This window comes from Rhinopithecus roxellana, chromosome 10, assembly GCF_007565055.1.
Source record: "Rhinopithecus roxellana isolate Shanxi Qingling chromosome 10, ASM756505v1, whole genome shotgun sequence".
Taxonomy (NCBI): Eukaryota; Metazoa; Chordata; class Mammalia; order Primates; family Cercopithecidae; genus Rhinopithecus; species Rhinopithecus roxellana.
In genome coordinates, this window is record NC_044558.1 from 89,630,036 (window position 1) to 89,646,417 (window position 16,382).

Sequence of the window (16,382 nt, forward strand, 5' to 3'; positions counted from 1 at the left end):
TTATCAAGGGTTCAAGTAAGAGCCTTCAGTTGTCAGTAGGAAGAAAAGCTAAGTCTTTTATAAACGTGTCTGTTTGGCTATTTTGCATAGTATAAAAATCCTTAGAATCATATTAGGTTGCATTTTGCTCCACTTTGAATGTTTTTCTCAGGGTCACAATGTTTTTCTCAGTGGAAGGTTCTTTGCAGTATAGTAAGCACACAAGGATTGACATTGCCCTTGTACATATCGTGCTGACATTCTTCTTTGTGGGTAAGAAGACAAGTAGTAAATGAGTAATTTCTTACAGTTGTCTGCTACAAAGCAATAGATGAGAAAGTGACTGACTGGGACAGGACTACTTTACATTAGAGGGTCAGGTAGGGAGTGCCTCTTGGAGGAGACAGCCAGGTACAGGAAAAGGAAGTCAGATGTCTTGAGCTCACTTTGTCGGAAAGAAGAACGCCAGTGCTGTTGAAATGGGTACACAGAGGGAGATGGAAGAGGTAGACAGAGGTGAGATCAGGTGGAGCCTTGTAGGCCATGGTAATGAGCTTATTAACTAGATTATTAATTCCATGAGAAGCCATTAAAATAAGGCTTTAAGAGGCAGGATGCTACTATGTGAAGCTAACTAAAGTTAGCTTTAGTTAGTATAGTAAACGAAAGGTTTGAAAAAGATTACTTTGGCTCTCATGAAGAATAGACTTCAGGTGCTTTGAGTGAAAGCAGGGAGACTAAAAAGCTTTGCTTCTTGTTAAAGCTGGATTATAAAAGAAACGGGATGACAATTTCTGTACTTTACAAAGTGTTAGTATTTCTTCTGTCCAAACAACATCTGTTTATGTTTACTGCGTTTCTTTAGGCTATTTTCTTTATCATCTGAACTGCTGTGCTGAGTCATTCTTAGTGGGTGATACTGCCTTTGAATATATGTATATTTTAGAGTAGTAACTGTTTAACGGATTACATAGGGGTACTTATATTTAAAATTTAGTATAAAAAGTTTGGGTAAAGATTTATAGTAATTATAATTTTTGTTTATTCCATTACAGATATTTAAGCACACATCTTAAAGGTTGAGATCATGGTATATATACCGTTGAACTTTTAAACTATTATCCCATATGTATTTTTTGTTTTTGAACTGGAGTTGAAAAAAGTTTTTAAATAGTTATAACAAACAAAATTTCATACAAAAGAAATGAATTATTATATAGCCGATCTAATATAGGTCCCAAGAAATATTACAGGCAACCAAAAATCTTTGAAAACTCCATCACTATCAAAACTCTGTCTTTTTAAGTGATAAAGTAACTTTTATTGTTATACTTTTTAATAGCTGGTATTTAAACTATGGAAAGAAGAATTAATATAATCAAGCACCAGTTGACAAAGTATTGATAGCCCGTGTTTCAAAGGATAATTTATAAGTTAATTATTTGGAAAATACATTTTTTTTAACCTATGAAAAATATATTCTGAATGGTGGATAGATTCTAAGGCCTATCAAAACTGATTTAGTCTGTAATGCTTAACCAGTGTTGGTTTGGGTCCTGGGTTTTGTAACTAGAAGGGGTAGATTGGTTAGGACTTCACTTTATAAACATTTAAAATCCTCAGAATCTATCTTGGAAGGCTTTCCCACATTCTAGTGCAGTTGGTCAGAATTACCCAATTTGAGCGGGAAAGAATCTCAAAGAAAGTAAAGATAACTGCAGAAGCAGCCACAGAGCCAGTGAAGTGTTAGCATTGCCCAGTGGCTCAGGCTTTTTGGGTTTTTGGTTTGATTTATTCTTTCAACTTTTCTGGCAATTTACAAATACTATCCTCTTTGCAAACTCTTTGTATTTATTTGTAATAGCTTTTCAAGTGAACTCGCTATAGAACTTCCTAAGTTATAATGGCTAAAACTACAATTGGATAAAACTGCAGCTGTCCTTGAGAATGGAGATGGAAAGGGCCATAGGGACTCACTGGGGCCCTTCCACAGGACTCTAGTGCACCAAGGACCACAGGAAGAAACCACTGCACCTTGTGTTATGGGAGCCGCCCAGGCCTGCCCCGCTCCAGACTGTGCCCTATCCAAAACAACGGTGTCACTTAACTTTCTAATCAATAATGCCATTCTAGCCAATGTTGGAAAGAACATAGGATTGAACTCATTCATGCCACTGTGACTGTGTAAATAACTGACCTTGATTTCCTAAAGGACTTGCAGTTTTCATATCGACTCGTTAATGCAAAGGAATCTTGTAGTGTTGAAACACAAACATGAAGTAAAAATATTGGCAGTGTTGGTGTGTTTAGGTCATTTATAAATTTTTTGCTTATGAGCTGGAAACTTCTTGGCTTAAGTTTTGGATAATGACAACTTTTTCCTGGATATATTTTAACTTAAAGTTTTGAGAAACTTTTATTGCTTTCCAATAGGTTGTTTTTGCATTCATAAACAAATTAATTTTGAAGCCATGAAGGGAGAATTGTACATTCTGTCTTTTAAAAATTGAGAATAATAATTTGTGATTCTAGTAAAAGCCAGATAATTGTAATGGAAATTCATATGTAAACCATAGCTGTTTATGAAAGTAAAATGTTCTCATTACTAAGAATATATTTAAACTGAAATGTTTTTAACAGAAAAATTTTTAATGTGTGGTGACATGTTTTATATTGATGATTAACTTTGTCTTTTCCGAAAAGAAAACAAGCAGGGAAAGTATGCAGAAGTAAGTTGATTAATTTTGGGGGAGTCATGACTTTACACAGTACAGAAAACCAAAATAAGAGAGAAAGACATGGATTGGGCACTGACAGTAGAAATTGTATAGATGCTATCTTCTATAATAAGGCTCATTGTTTGATTTCAGATGATGAAAATTTTAAGCTTGTGTAATTCTAAAATTGTGCGGGACGCATAAAAACTTCTCTTCAAAATACACTGTGTTTAAGTGCACATTAGAGTTCAGTGATCCATTTATAGACATATTAGAGTTAGGCTACACATTTTCTAGTTTCTAACCTGCTGTGGTAGCACAGGTCAGAAAACTCTAAAATCCTACTGTTTAAATTTGTTCAAGCATTTTGCTGTTTTACAAAAATTTGTTTGTTGTATGTACGTAACCGTTTGCATTGATTGATTGACTGATTGATTGATTGATGGAAATGGGATCACGCTATAGTGCCCCAGCTGGCCTTGAATTTCTGGGCTCATGTGTCCTCCCGTCTCAGCAGCCTGAATAGCTGGGAATATGGACTCCTGCCACATTGTCTGGCTACATAATTATTTTTTGAAAAGCTATTTCAGATGTCAAAGTTTTATGAACCAGACTTAACCTTTTCTGTTATTTGCTTATTTTTGTTTCTTTACTGTCTTAACAGATTTTCACATGTGCAAATTGTTTTTTGTAGCACATTCTTAGTGTAAAAATTAATAGTGTTATAGAAAGCTTAAAAAAGAGACTATTGGCCGGGCGCGGTGGCTCAAGCCTGTAATCCCAGCACTTTGGGAGGCCGAGACGGGCGGATCACGAGGTCAGGAGATCGAGACCATCCTGGCTAACACGGTGAAACCCCGTCTCTACTAAAAATACAAAAAAAAAAAACTAGCCGGGCGGGGTGGCAGGCGCCTGTAGTTCCAGCTACTCGGGAGGCTGAGGCAGGAGAATGGCGTAAACCTGGGAGGCGGAGCTTGCAGTGAGCTGAGATCTGGTGACTGCACTGCAGCCTGGGCGACAGAGCGAGACTCCGTCTCAACAACAACAATAAAAAAAAAAAAAAGAGACTATTTTTAATTGCTTAATTATGCAGACTCTGGTAACTATGAAAAAGTGTTTTCCAGTATTTTGGTTTGACTATGATCTTTCAATTCGTGACAAATATTTTTTTCCTGTCAACTATCAAACTCTGTATAAACTACAACCCAGCAACACACATGTGTAAACCAACGAAAGATTGCCTTTGTGTGTGTGGAAAGGTGGTTCACATTTTGAAATTCCTTAAGAAAATTGACTTTATATGTTGTCATTGTAATGTGGCTTATGACTTTTTTCTAATTTAAATTAGGCCCTTTATACTTACAGTTAAAACCTTCACTAGGTATAGCGATTGATGGGCGTTAAGTGAAATGATAGACTGATCTACTGATTCTACATTCTTGTTTTTAATCAAAGTTACATTCTAAAAACTGTGGTATAGTAGAAAGCAGGTTTTTTTTCTGACTTGGAGTAGCATTTTATATAAAGAAAAACATTATCTAGTAAAAGTAGATAACAAAGTGAAGAGAAAAAATTATTTTGTTGTAAGATAATAGGAAAAAAGGATGCTACTGTTGAATTTTCAAGTCCTATGGTGAAAGAAGTGGAAAGAAGATAGATCAATAGTCATTACAGTTTCAGTGACAAAAATAACTTTGTAATTTCTGCCTCCAAAGAATTGGATTTATAGAATGAATTTCTGTGAGTCTCTTCTGTAATATTTGCCGTAGACTGTCAAACAAATAAAAGTCAAAGTTCCTATCAGGTCTCAAGGAGATGGCACTGAGTTTGGTCTAAAGAAACCTTTGTGCACCAAGTCTTCACAGTAGTCAGCTTTTCTCTCTCTCTCGCTTTCTCTCTCTCTCTGCAGATGTTATTTTTGCTACATTTGCTATTTTAACCTGTCAGTTAAAAAATAATTACTATGTCAGTATGGCTGGCGGCTTATATAGGAAAAATATGCTGTCTCTTAATCAAAGGTGATTACAGTTTTCCCCTGTCTATAAATGTGCTTGTTGTGTAACGAGAATGCATTAGTCTCAGCCTGATGTACGAAATGAAAGGCAGTAAGAAGCAGCACCATTGTTATCACTCCAGGCGTGTCTAATGAATCGTGTTTCCATGTTCTCTCGGTCACGCCGTAGAGTGCCCTCAGCGAGGGCTAAGCCTCCTGTAAAATGCTCTTTAAGATTATTGTAGCAAGAACAGAAATGCTGGATGACTGGGGGTGGGGAGAGAATGCCAACGAGACAGCTGCATTTCAAACAGTTACAGCTGCAAGGATTACTCATAGTAATAGCATTGACAGACAACTGTTTGAGCTTTAGTGTAAAAGGCAATTTGGGGACTTGCCCTGTCAGAATTTTAGTAGCAAGCTTCTGTGTGCACGTGTGTGTGCATGTGCGTGTGTTTTTTATTCAAATTAGTTTGTGTCTGAAGAGTGAAAGGAGATATTTTAAATTTTTACTGCTCAATTGTGCCAGTGTTGAAATCAATAGTTGAGTCATCTTTATTAAAATCATTGTCCTAGAGGAAGTTTATAAAATGTTTATTTGTAGCATTGATAAATTTAAATGTATATGTTCTAACTGAATCAATGTCTGCTTTTCCGTCTCAAAATTTATCTTGTGATGGTTCCTGTTTTAAAAATATTGGTCTTCCTTGTTATTTCTGAACATACAGGCTTGTTTAATATAGTAGCCTTATTTTAAAAATTTATTTCAAATATGATATAGGCTTATAAAAGTAATGCCTGTCATGAAATCTGGAAAAGACTCAAAGAGGTAAAGGAGAAAACAATCATTATTCTAGCAGAGATAACTGTTAATTTTAATCCTTCTAGACACTTGTTTATACATTCTAGAGCATATTAAGAGCATGTTAATAGTTTTAAAGATGAAAAATGGTAATCATTTTTTAAAATATTTGAAAGAAGTAGCAAATGGGGACAAATTTGGTTTTGAGAAGTCAATAACAGCCATTGTGCAGGATTTCTTTTTCAATGTGCAGCTATTAAAGAAACACTGCAGCCTGTTTTCTGTAGCAGTTGTCTTTTGAAGGCCTTGTACAGTTTATCTTGAAATTTAGTTTTATGGTTTCCTTCATTTTAAAGTTTGCTGGCTTTACAGGGAGTCTTGTGATCCATTGAAATGCTAACTTGGGTGGTGTCTCAGTTGCTACAATGCTGTGTAGAAACTGTCATTAAAATTCTGGTTATCCTGCAACTGGCAGAGAACCCATGCTGATTCCTTAGGAATATATTATACTGTTAAAATTTTGAATTGCAGTTGTGCTTCTGTCTGCCAAATAGTATCAATATTTGTAATCATTTAAGATTGCAAATAGGTTGAAATAAATGGAGCGTTTTAGTATATATCTTCTATCCATGATTCTTTTTTGTTTGATGAATTGACATCGGGAAGGTTACAATCCATTTCCAGCATAGATTTGTTAAGTGATACTGAATATTTTACACTCATGAGCAATTCAAGAAATCAGAGCTCTAAATATATTGAAGTTGATATAAGTAATACGTCCATTTAGTTATTAATGACCTCAAATATAGATTCTGCCAGGCCACTGATGGCAGCATAAATTGATCAGTCATGGTGGTGGTGTGTTGTAAGTCATTGGATTTTTTTGTGTGTGAAGTGCTATCTTTCACAATTAATGTAGCATCGTGCTCGTTTGTTACTCAATTTCTTTGGTAAGTCAGTTTTTAAGAAAGCAGATACTTCAAAATCATTTATTTATCTTGGTATCCTTCATTTGCTGCAGTTAGATTAAGTGGATACATGTTTTCTTGTAATATCTGGTTAGTGTAGTTTTTGGAAGTAGATTTAATAATTCAGAAGATTTTTTTTTTTTTTTTAACACTACAGTGCGTTTTATATGTTTAAGGTAGAAATTGAAAACAAAGGCAGTGGGCAAATGATAAACCTTGGATTCAGAGCTATGCTGTCTTTAGCTGTTAGTTACTGAAATCTAACTAGGAAACAATGTCCTTGTTTCGTGTGCCTTCCTTTACTTGTATTTCTGGAGTTTTGAATGAAATTTGATTTTCAACAATTTTAATGGCCGAATAAGGAGTGCCATCCCTGAAAGTGCCCCTCCCCCACCTCCAATATTTGCAGTGGCCAATGCGGTTGCTGAACTCAATGTTCTGGATAATAGCTTTCATTAGTTTTGATGCCTGAGGTAAAAAAGCAGTAGGTGGGAGTAAGAAGTGTTTTTGATGTGTAGACGTTCATTTCAGCTATTGCTGCAATATGATACATTAAAAGGAAATATGTATCATAGCTCAGAGGAAATATGTATTCTTTGAAAGTAATTCTACTTTTAAACTGTATAAGGCTGGGTGACCTGAATTCTAAAAGCATGAGCTTGATTTTCTTCAAGGTTTCACAATCTTTATGCTCCTCCCTACCCTATTCCATTCTCCCTCCTCTCGTTTTTTTCCACTTTAAGTAAAGTATGTCAGTTTCATTTATGGAATTGGAAGGGGTATCTTTCCAAGATCTCTGCTGGGAAACACAAAATCATTGAAGTATATGCTGCTTTGATATTTTGCCATATTGACTTTTTCCCCCCTGAACCTTTTATGTGTTTTTTCTTTCAAATAAGCTTATTAATTCTGTAAGGAGACATACCGAAAGAAGTTATATGACAGTTGACGAGGATTTTGAAAAATTATTTGGGCACTAAGCAGTAATTACTACCATTTAAAATTTGTCCTTTATAAACAGTCTTTTCTGTTAAAAAAATTTATATACTACTTTTGCAGTTTAAATATTTGATTATGAGGATAACTATAGTAAAATAGGTTGAGTAACAGCAATGTAAACACATTATTATTATAGCTTTTTTAATTTAAGTGAGATAACTTTAGTGCCAAAATAGTTTTTCTTCGTAAATAGGCAGCTGTAGTAGTACTTAGTTTTAGTTTTTAATCTGACTGTAATAGACAAAATAACAGCAGGAGAATGTTTTAATTTAGAAATTCCTCGTTTTGATTGACTGTTGTCACACATTTATTTTACATGCATTTTAGATCTCTTGGTTCTTTATCTTTTGAGACCAACACAATTTTAGGAAAATTCTCCCATTATACATAATTAGATTTATAAACATAGTCTATAGAGATAGTCTTATTGCTACTTTATATTCTTAAGGTATTATAAGCATTTAAGTTGAAACTGGAAAGATCAAAGGAATTAGAAAGGCTTTTTTTCTGTTTTTTATTTATTTCTTTTTTCTTTTGGAATGGAGACAGCATGCTGTGGAGAGATTGTAGGTTTCATAAAGATAGGACCTTCTTATAGACTTTTTGGTAGTCGTTTTTCTCGCAGGCTGCCTTGAAAGGGAGAATGCGTTTCATTTGTAGAAACGTAGGCTAACTACTCTGTCCCTCTTTATGTATTTTCCCCTGAAGAACATCTTACTCTCCGTGTGTGTTTGTGTGTTGTGTGTGTGTGTGTGAGAGAGAGAGAGAGAGGGAGAAATTATTTTAAAAAGCCAAAATGTGGTTTTGTCTGACTTAGCCTTTGAAAAAGTTACATGTAACTAGAACACATTAATTTTAGGCCCAACTTTTGGAACCAAAGGAAAATTTAACTTCACTGTTAACATTGCCTTTCTATTCAGTGCTAAGAATAAAAGAATGGTTAAAGAAGGGTTGAGTGAGTGGATTTGCTTAACACTAAGTGTTGTATAGTGGAAAGAGCATGGGTGTCAGAGTCAGAACATTTGGATTTGAATCCCATCTGTACCACTAATCCTCTTTAAGTAGATGTGAGGAAATTTTAGATTGGTGCTAATTTCAATGACATTTGGAAATGTACATAATCAAGTCAACTCTATGCATGTTTATGAATATCCGAGAAGTTCTAGCCACAGCAGCTATGGAAATAAATTGCTTCCCCTTGAGGAATTCAGTTAATGGAATAATTAATATATTTATTATTTGTAGTAGTAGATATAAAAGGATTTGATCCCTTTATGCTGATGACTGTAGCTCAGTTTGACTACAGATTCTTAAGACTTCTTAGTTATGTGACTTTGGACAAGTTTCATTGTGTGTGTGTGTGTGTATATATATATTTTTTTTCTTTTTTTTTTTTTTTAAAGATACGGAGTCTTTCTCTTGCCTAGGCTGGAGTACAGTGGCTTGCTATCATAGCTTACTGCAGCCTCAAACTCTTTGACTCAAGTGAGCCTTCTGCCTCAGCCTCCCAGGAAGCTAAGACTACAGGCCTGTGCCACCATATTCAGCTAAGTTTTTAAAGTTTTTTTAGAGCTGGAGTCTTGCAATCCTACCACTTGATCTTCCAAAGTGGTAGGATTACAGATGTAAGGCACTGTGCCTTCTTAAGATTGTTAGTTTTCTCATTTATAAAATGGAGATTAGAATCAACTGTATTCATTAGAGTTCTTAGCTTCAAACTAAGAAAAGGAATTGATTAAAAGAATATTGGGTAGCCAACTATTTGGCCCTTTTACAATCAGCGCTACAAAACTGGTTCAATGAAAAAGCTACTGTTAGCTACCACCAAGCACTTTAGTACCAGAAACTTGATCTGGAAGCCTCTGTTTCTAGAGCTGTCAGAAAGATATCTCCATCGACTTCCTTTTTGTCCCTGGATTCAGAGTCAAAGGTGTGGACTAGGAGCATCTGGTAGGGGTTAGAATAATATGTCCTTGTCTACACTGTAGGAGATGATGGAAAAGAGAGAATCAGTATTTTTAGTTTCCGTTAGGGGTGATTATATTTGATCCCAACCAGGACTCTTAATGATAGTGATAAGGAAGAAGCCCAACACTGAGTGACAAAAGTGTGCCGGATGTCTCTTACTTTGTCTCATAGTGTTGTGGTGAGTAGTCTCCCCTCCTCCCCATTTAGATGTAGTGCCTAATTCAAAGCTTGGCACATAAAATAAGAACAATTGTTTTCTGAATAGAAAACCAACCTTGATTATATGTTATTTAATTGTTAATTTAAAATATAAGACATTTTATGCTTAGTAACTGTTCTGCAAAGTATTCAGAATAGTTTTTGCCTCCCAGTGGTTTGCACGTACATGTGTTAGCTTTTTGAGAGCATTCCTGGTTCCTAGCCTGGTGCTTGACACATAACACGGTCAAGAACTGTTGTCTAGTTAATGTTGATGAAATTATCTGTTATTAGATTCCAAGCATGTCTTTGCAGATTTAACTTATTTTGAAAATTTAGAGATTTATTGAAACATATAATGCTGCTCCTATATTTTTGGAAACTCTGATCGTGAGAAAAAAAGGGATGGTCTGATTTACATTCTGTTTGACAAAAATGTATTTGTTAGTGATAGTACATTGAAAGAGTCAGCAAATTAATGCATTATCCTTAATTTCATAGCCTAAATTGATAGTATTTATTAGAATGGTTATTGGCTTATGATAATTTTTTTATAATCAATTGATTACTCTTGAATCTTTAGTATGTAATTTTTAGTACCGTATCTAAGACATAGGAAATTTAAATCCAAACACTATATACTTTTAAAATTATCTCTACTGATTTATATTTAAATTTTGTTAACTTATAATTTATAATTTTCTATTGTTTTCTAAGCTTTAGTATACTTTCCTTAGAAAGGGCTTAATGTAGTATGGTTTGTTTTATTTTGTGTTACTACTTTCCTATTTTAAATTAACTTAGTACCCAAACTTTGTATTAATTTATATGTTATATATTTATAGAATATAAAGGAACAGATGAGAATGACCGTAAAATTATTTTTCAAAATAATTTTTAGCATTTAAAAAATAAAAATTTTGACTGGGTGCAGTGGCTCACACCTGCAATCCCAGCGCTTTGGGAGTCTGAGGCAGAAGTATCACTTGAGCTCAGGGGTTCAAGAGCAGCCTGGGCAACATGGTAAGACCCCATCTCTACAAAAAAATAAAAAAGTAACTGGACATGGTGGCCTATGCCTGTAACTCCCAGCAAGTTGGGAGACTGAGGTAGGAGGATTGCTTGAGGCTGGGAGGTCGAGGCTTCAGTGAGCTGTTATCATGTAACTGCACTCTAGCCTGGGTGAAAGAGCGAGATCCTGTCTCAAAAAATTAAAAAATTGCGTTAAGGTGTTTATATTTTGTTACATTTGCATTAGATACAGTATTTGATATGAAGTAAAGAATATAACTGTACATTGGGCTCTAGGAACAGTTACTTCAGTCTGAATTTCATTCATTGCTCAACCCCCTTTTATTTTTTTTGCTTTTAATACTTTATGAATGCAGGTTAATCACAGAAATACCAAGTTTTTTGGATTAAAAAATGCTTTTTTTATATAAATTTAGAGTAGGAGTCCTTTTGATTACATGCTGTTCTCATTTTCAACACTAAGAAAACAAAGAGGTCAATATTAGCATATTCATGATGGCTTAAGTCTAGAAACTTGGCCCAATAGTAAAATGAGTTTTCATAATTTAGAACAGTAAAAGATTGTGAGTAAAGTTTACCATATTTAGTAAATAATACATGATTTAGTAAATAATATTTCTGCAAGTTTGCACAAATGTATGCAGGTGTGTAACTACCACTATAATCAAGATATAGAGTGGTTCTATCACCCCTGAAATTTCCAGTGTCCCTTTGGTATCAACCTGTCTCACCACCTCCATCCCTGGAAACCATTGAAAAGTTTACAGTACCTTAAATTTGCCTTTTGTGAGAATGTTGTATGAATGAATCATACAACATATAGTCTTTTGAGTATGGCTTCTTTTTACTTAGAATAATGAGATTCATCCATATTTTTTCTTTTATTAGAAGTTCCTTTTTATTTCTGGGTAGTAGCCCATTGTATAGATATTTCATTGTTTTTACCCCGTTGAGAGACATTTGGATGGTTTCCATTTACAAATACAACTACTATAAACATTTGCTGTAGTTTAAGTGTTTTGTGTTGTGAGAGTACAGTAGGAGAAAGAGTTTGTTTTTTTCCTATAACCTTACATCCTCCAAACTTGAGTATATACCTAGAAGGATGTAAGGTTCTAGGGAAAAACAAACTCTTTTTCTCCTACTGTACTCTCACAACACAAAACACTTCTGTGACCAAATGTTGCAGAGGTGGAGAGCAGGTGTTTCCCCTACATCAGGTAATCAATCAGTTCTGCAGGGGACACTACCTGGGTGTCCTCTAATTCAATTCAATTCTGACACTGTCTACCTGGAGATAGCATCCCATCTTACAGGTTGAGGGCTTAGTCCCACAGGACTGTGGGACTTCAGATGCCAGGAGTAAGTCTGGACTGCCAAAGATTCTGACCAATGGGCTGTAAATCTGGGGTTCCCACAACCCCCTCCTTGGGTTCTGTTAATTTGCTAGAATGGCTCACAGAACTTAGGGGAAAATTTTACTTACGTTTACTGGTTTATTACACAGGGTACAGAGAACAACCAAATGGAAGAGACGCATAGGGCAGGGTATGTAGGGAGGGGCAGGAGCTTCCATGCCTTCTCTGAGTGCGCCACCCTCCAAGATCCTCCATGTGACCAGTAGTTTGAAGCTGTCAGAACTCAGCCTTTTTGGATTTTTATGAAAACTTCATCATATAATCCTATAGGCTTGATTCATTAAATCATTGTTAATTGTCCATTAGTGATCAACTCAACTTTCAGCCTTTTCCCTAGAGGTCAGGGTGGGGGTTGGGGAATAGGGAGCTGAGATAGAAAGTTCTAACCCTCTGGTCACATGATTATTTCCCTGATAATCAGCCCTCATCCTGAGGCTGTCTAGGCCCCCTGTCATTTCTGTAGCCACTAGTGTACAAAAAACATTCTTAGCACTCTAGACATTTCAAGGATTTTAGGAGCTATATGTCAGGAAACAGGAGCAAATATATATTTCACAATATTACAAAGGGATATTGCTGGGTTGTATGGTAAGTGTATGTTTAACTTTACAAAATATTGCCAAAGGCACCTTTTCCAAAGTGGCTGTGCTGTTTTTGCATTCCAACCAGCAGAATATGACAGTTCTGGCTACTGTATTCTATATGTTAATCAGCACATAGAATTGTCAGTTTTTCTTTTAAGCCATTTTAATGGATAATGATATCGCATTGTGATTTTAATTTACATTTCCTTAATGACTAATGAGGTGTTGAGCACTTTTTCATATACTTATTTGCCATTCATCTAGTGTCTTATTTGGTGAACCGTCTGTTCAAATCTTTTGCCCATTTAAAAATTGTTTTGTTTTTTTGGTAGTTAAGTTTTGAGATTAAAAAAAAAAAAAAAGTAACGTATTCTGAATACAAGTCCTTGTCAGATATGTGATTTGTAACTGTTTATTCCCCATCTGTGGCATGTCTTTTCCATAGCTTAACATAACTTTCCCCTATTTTTTGAAGAGCTGAAGTTCTTCATTTTGATGAAACTCTGTTTATCAGTTTTTCTTTTATGGATCATGCTTTTGGTGTCATATCTAATAAATTTTTGTCTACCCTAAGCTCCCAAAATCTATCTCCTATGTATTTTAGAAATATCAGATTTAGGTTTTGCATTCAGGTCTGTGATCTCATTTTGAGTTACTTTTTCTGTATGATTTGAGGTTCTTTTTCATTTCTTCCTTTACTGAATTGACTGAATTGCCTTGGCACCTTTGTTGAATTAAAAAAATGAATTTGTGGCTCAATTTCTGAACTCAATTCTGTTGATGTATATCCTTTCTACAGTACTGTGCTGACTTGCTTACTCCATCCTAATTCATAATAAACCTAGAACTCGATTGATGTAAGTACTTCTGTATTTTTCTTTTACCACATTGTTCTGGTGGTTCTAGTTCCTTTGTCTTTTCATATAAATATATAGAATTAGCTAGTCTATTTCTATAAAAAATTCTGCAGGGATTTTTATTGGAATTGAGTTGATTCATATGGTTTGAGAAGAATTGGCATCAAGAATTTTTCTAGTTTGTGGTCAATTTATCTTTTTTATTTCTTTTGTTAGTATTGTAGTTTCAGCATATTTTGTGAGATTTATACCCAAAGATTTCATGGGTTTTGGTGCTACTGTAAATGGTACTTTAAAAAATTTCAGTTTCTAATTACTTATTCCTAAATATAGAAATGTGATTGTCCATTTTAGTTCTAGTAGATTTTTGTTCTGTTGATTCTTTAGGATTTTCTAATAGACAGTCATGTCATATGTAAATAGAGACAATTATTTCTTCCATTCCGATCTGTATGCCTGTTGTTTCTTTTTCTTGCCCTATTGTATTGGATGAAATTCCAGTATAATGTGGAATAGGAATAATGAGAGCAGACATCCTTACCGTTCATTCAGTCTTTTGCCACTAAGTATGATGCTAACTGTAGGTTTTGGTTAATTACTCTCTTAAGTTTTTGTTGTTGTTGTTCTTTTTTTGAAGAAATAAGTCTATTCTAGGGTTCTATTTTAAAATTGTAGAAATCAGGATTAAATTTTAATGATATATTAAAATTGTGTCAGCCATACAGCAATTGTGATAAAGTTGGCATTGCCTGTGCATGCTCACTAATTGTTCAGTGTTCCACAGTGCATGCCTGGAGAGCTGTAACACCTCAGTATTTCAGTTGACAAAGTATTTGAGAATGATTTGAGAGAGTTTGCTGTTTGTAAACTTTCCTTTGACATACTCAGACAAGGTCAAGGTAACACCAACATTAAAACTTGCAAAATGATGATATCATGAGGAAGGAATTAGATGTGAATATGAGATATTAAGACAAGTAATCTGGTTTCTTCACCAAGTCAACTGCATGTTTAAAAAAAAAAGAAATGGGCAGTACTTGATCAAAGAAGACTTAAGAGATAATTGGCAGACCTTGCTTAGAATATGATTTGATGCACACTGAAGTATTTAAGAGTGGGATTTGCCATAAAGTATATCAAAATAAACAAAAAGGGTGGTTGCAGCAGGAGACATAATGTTGATAATTTGGCTTAGGGATTTATTGGGACTTGTTATTCTATTTTCTTCTCCCTTCTTTCTCTCTCTCCCCCCTTCTCTCTCTCTCTCCCCCTCCCCTCTCTCTCTTCCCCCCCTCCTCCCCCCGCTTCCCCCCCCCCGCTCCCTCTTCCCCTCTTCCCCTCTTCCTCCCCCGCTCTCTTTCTCCCTCCCTCCTTCCTTTTTATTTATTTATTTTGAGACAGGCTTTCACTCTGTTATGCAGGCTGGAGTGCAGTGGTGGCATGATCATGGCTCATCACGGCCTTGACCCTGCTGGGCTCAAGCAATCCTCCCACCTCAACCTGCAGAGTAGTTGGGACAACAGGCGTGCACCACTACACCTGGCTAATTTTTAATTTTTTTTTTGTAGAGGCAGGAATTGGCTGTATTGCCCAGGCTGGTCTTGATCTCCTGAGCCCAAGCAATCCTTCTGCCTCGGCCTCGCAAAATGGTGGGATTACAGTTGTGAGCCACTATATCCAGCCCCCTATTTTAAAGTATATTTGAAGATTTTAATATCAGAAGTTTAAAACAGTGTGCCGAATAGGTGTCACCAGTGGAAGAAAACTCTGGAAATAAAAGTGGCACACTCTTCACAAATGCTGCATCACCAGCACTCTTTATGGCACAGAGAATGATTATGTAGGAAAATACTGCACCAGTGACTGGGTTGAAGAGTGATTCAGAAGAGGTAGACTTGGAATATTGATATAGTTTTAGGAATTTTTAACTAATTTATTTTGCTTATATTATCTGTTTTATGTATGCATAATAGTGGAATATGATGAATAGGACTCAATAAGTTTAAAGGAGCTCTTTGAATAATTGGAAAGTGAAAATTGTGTTAGGAATGATGTTATAGTTTGTCACCTTCTCCTCTTCTCCTGGTGGTTTGCAAAATAATGGTGTATCTTAAACTTGATGGTGCCTCAGGGTCAGTGAAACACATTCGGAAAGAAAAACAAATTAATGCGGGGTGTTCTTTTTATTGAGATATTAAGTGTCTTTCAAACCGAGAAAAGTTCTACCCAAAGGATAAATGTGTCAGAGGGAACATAGATTCATGATACCTGCAGAGCATTGTTGGAAATTTCGGAATGTTTTGTCTTGAGCAAAGACTACCAGTTGTTAGCAGGAATGTTTTTCTCTTTGCTGTACTTTATTTCTCTTGCTATAAATAACATAACTGTTTTAGACAGAGATTGCTTTGGGAAAATTTGGTAAATCAGGATTAGCACATAGGCAGGAAGACAAAAAGTTATTTGACATAACCAAGAAAAAAAAATTCAGCTTTGTAATTTTCAGAAAGTCTAATAGATAAAAGGCCGAATGTAGTTTTTCAAATGCTGTCTGATTTGAGAATATGGAGATGCTTTTTGGTATGTCTGCTGGTGTGGTAAAAGCATTAAATATGCCTTGTGGATATAATGTGTGTTTTAATTCTGTCAGAATTTTCTCCTCTGAGTGCTTTTGTCAAGATAACAAGTAAAGAGGAAATTTTTCTCCTGTAAATGTTTTCATCCTTCCAATTTTTTGCTATCTTGCATTGAACTGGTGTAATTTAAAAGGAAATTAATTGTCTTCTAGGACATTTTGTATCTGTTTATATATTTATGAAAATAAAAGGAATTTTAGGAATGCATGGGGCATTGTTAAGACGTTGGATTCT

The 16,382-nt window shown here is 35.2% G+C and overlaps 1 protein-coding gene across 2 annotated transcripts in view; it reads left to right on the forward strand.

The window, feature by feature from the left end:
- MED13L (mediator complex subunit 13L) overlaps positions 1–16,382 on the forward strand; it is a 321,844-nt gene that overhangs the window by 151,315 nt on the left and 154,147 nt on the right. The gene's annotated exons all lie outside the window — the stretch shown is intronic.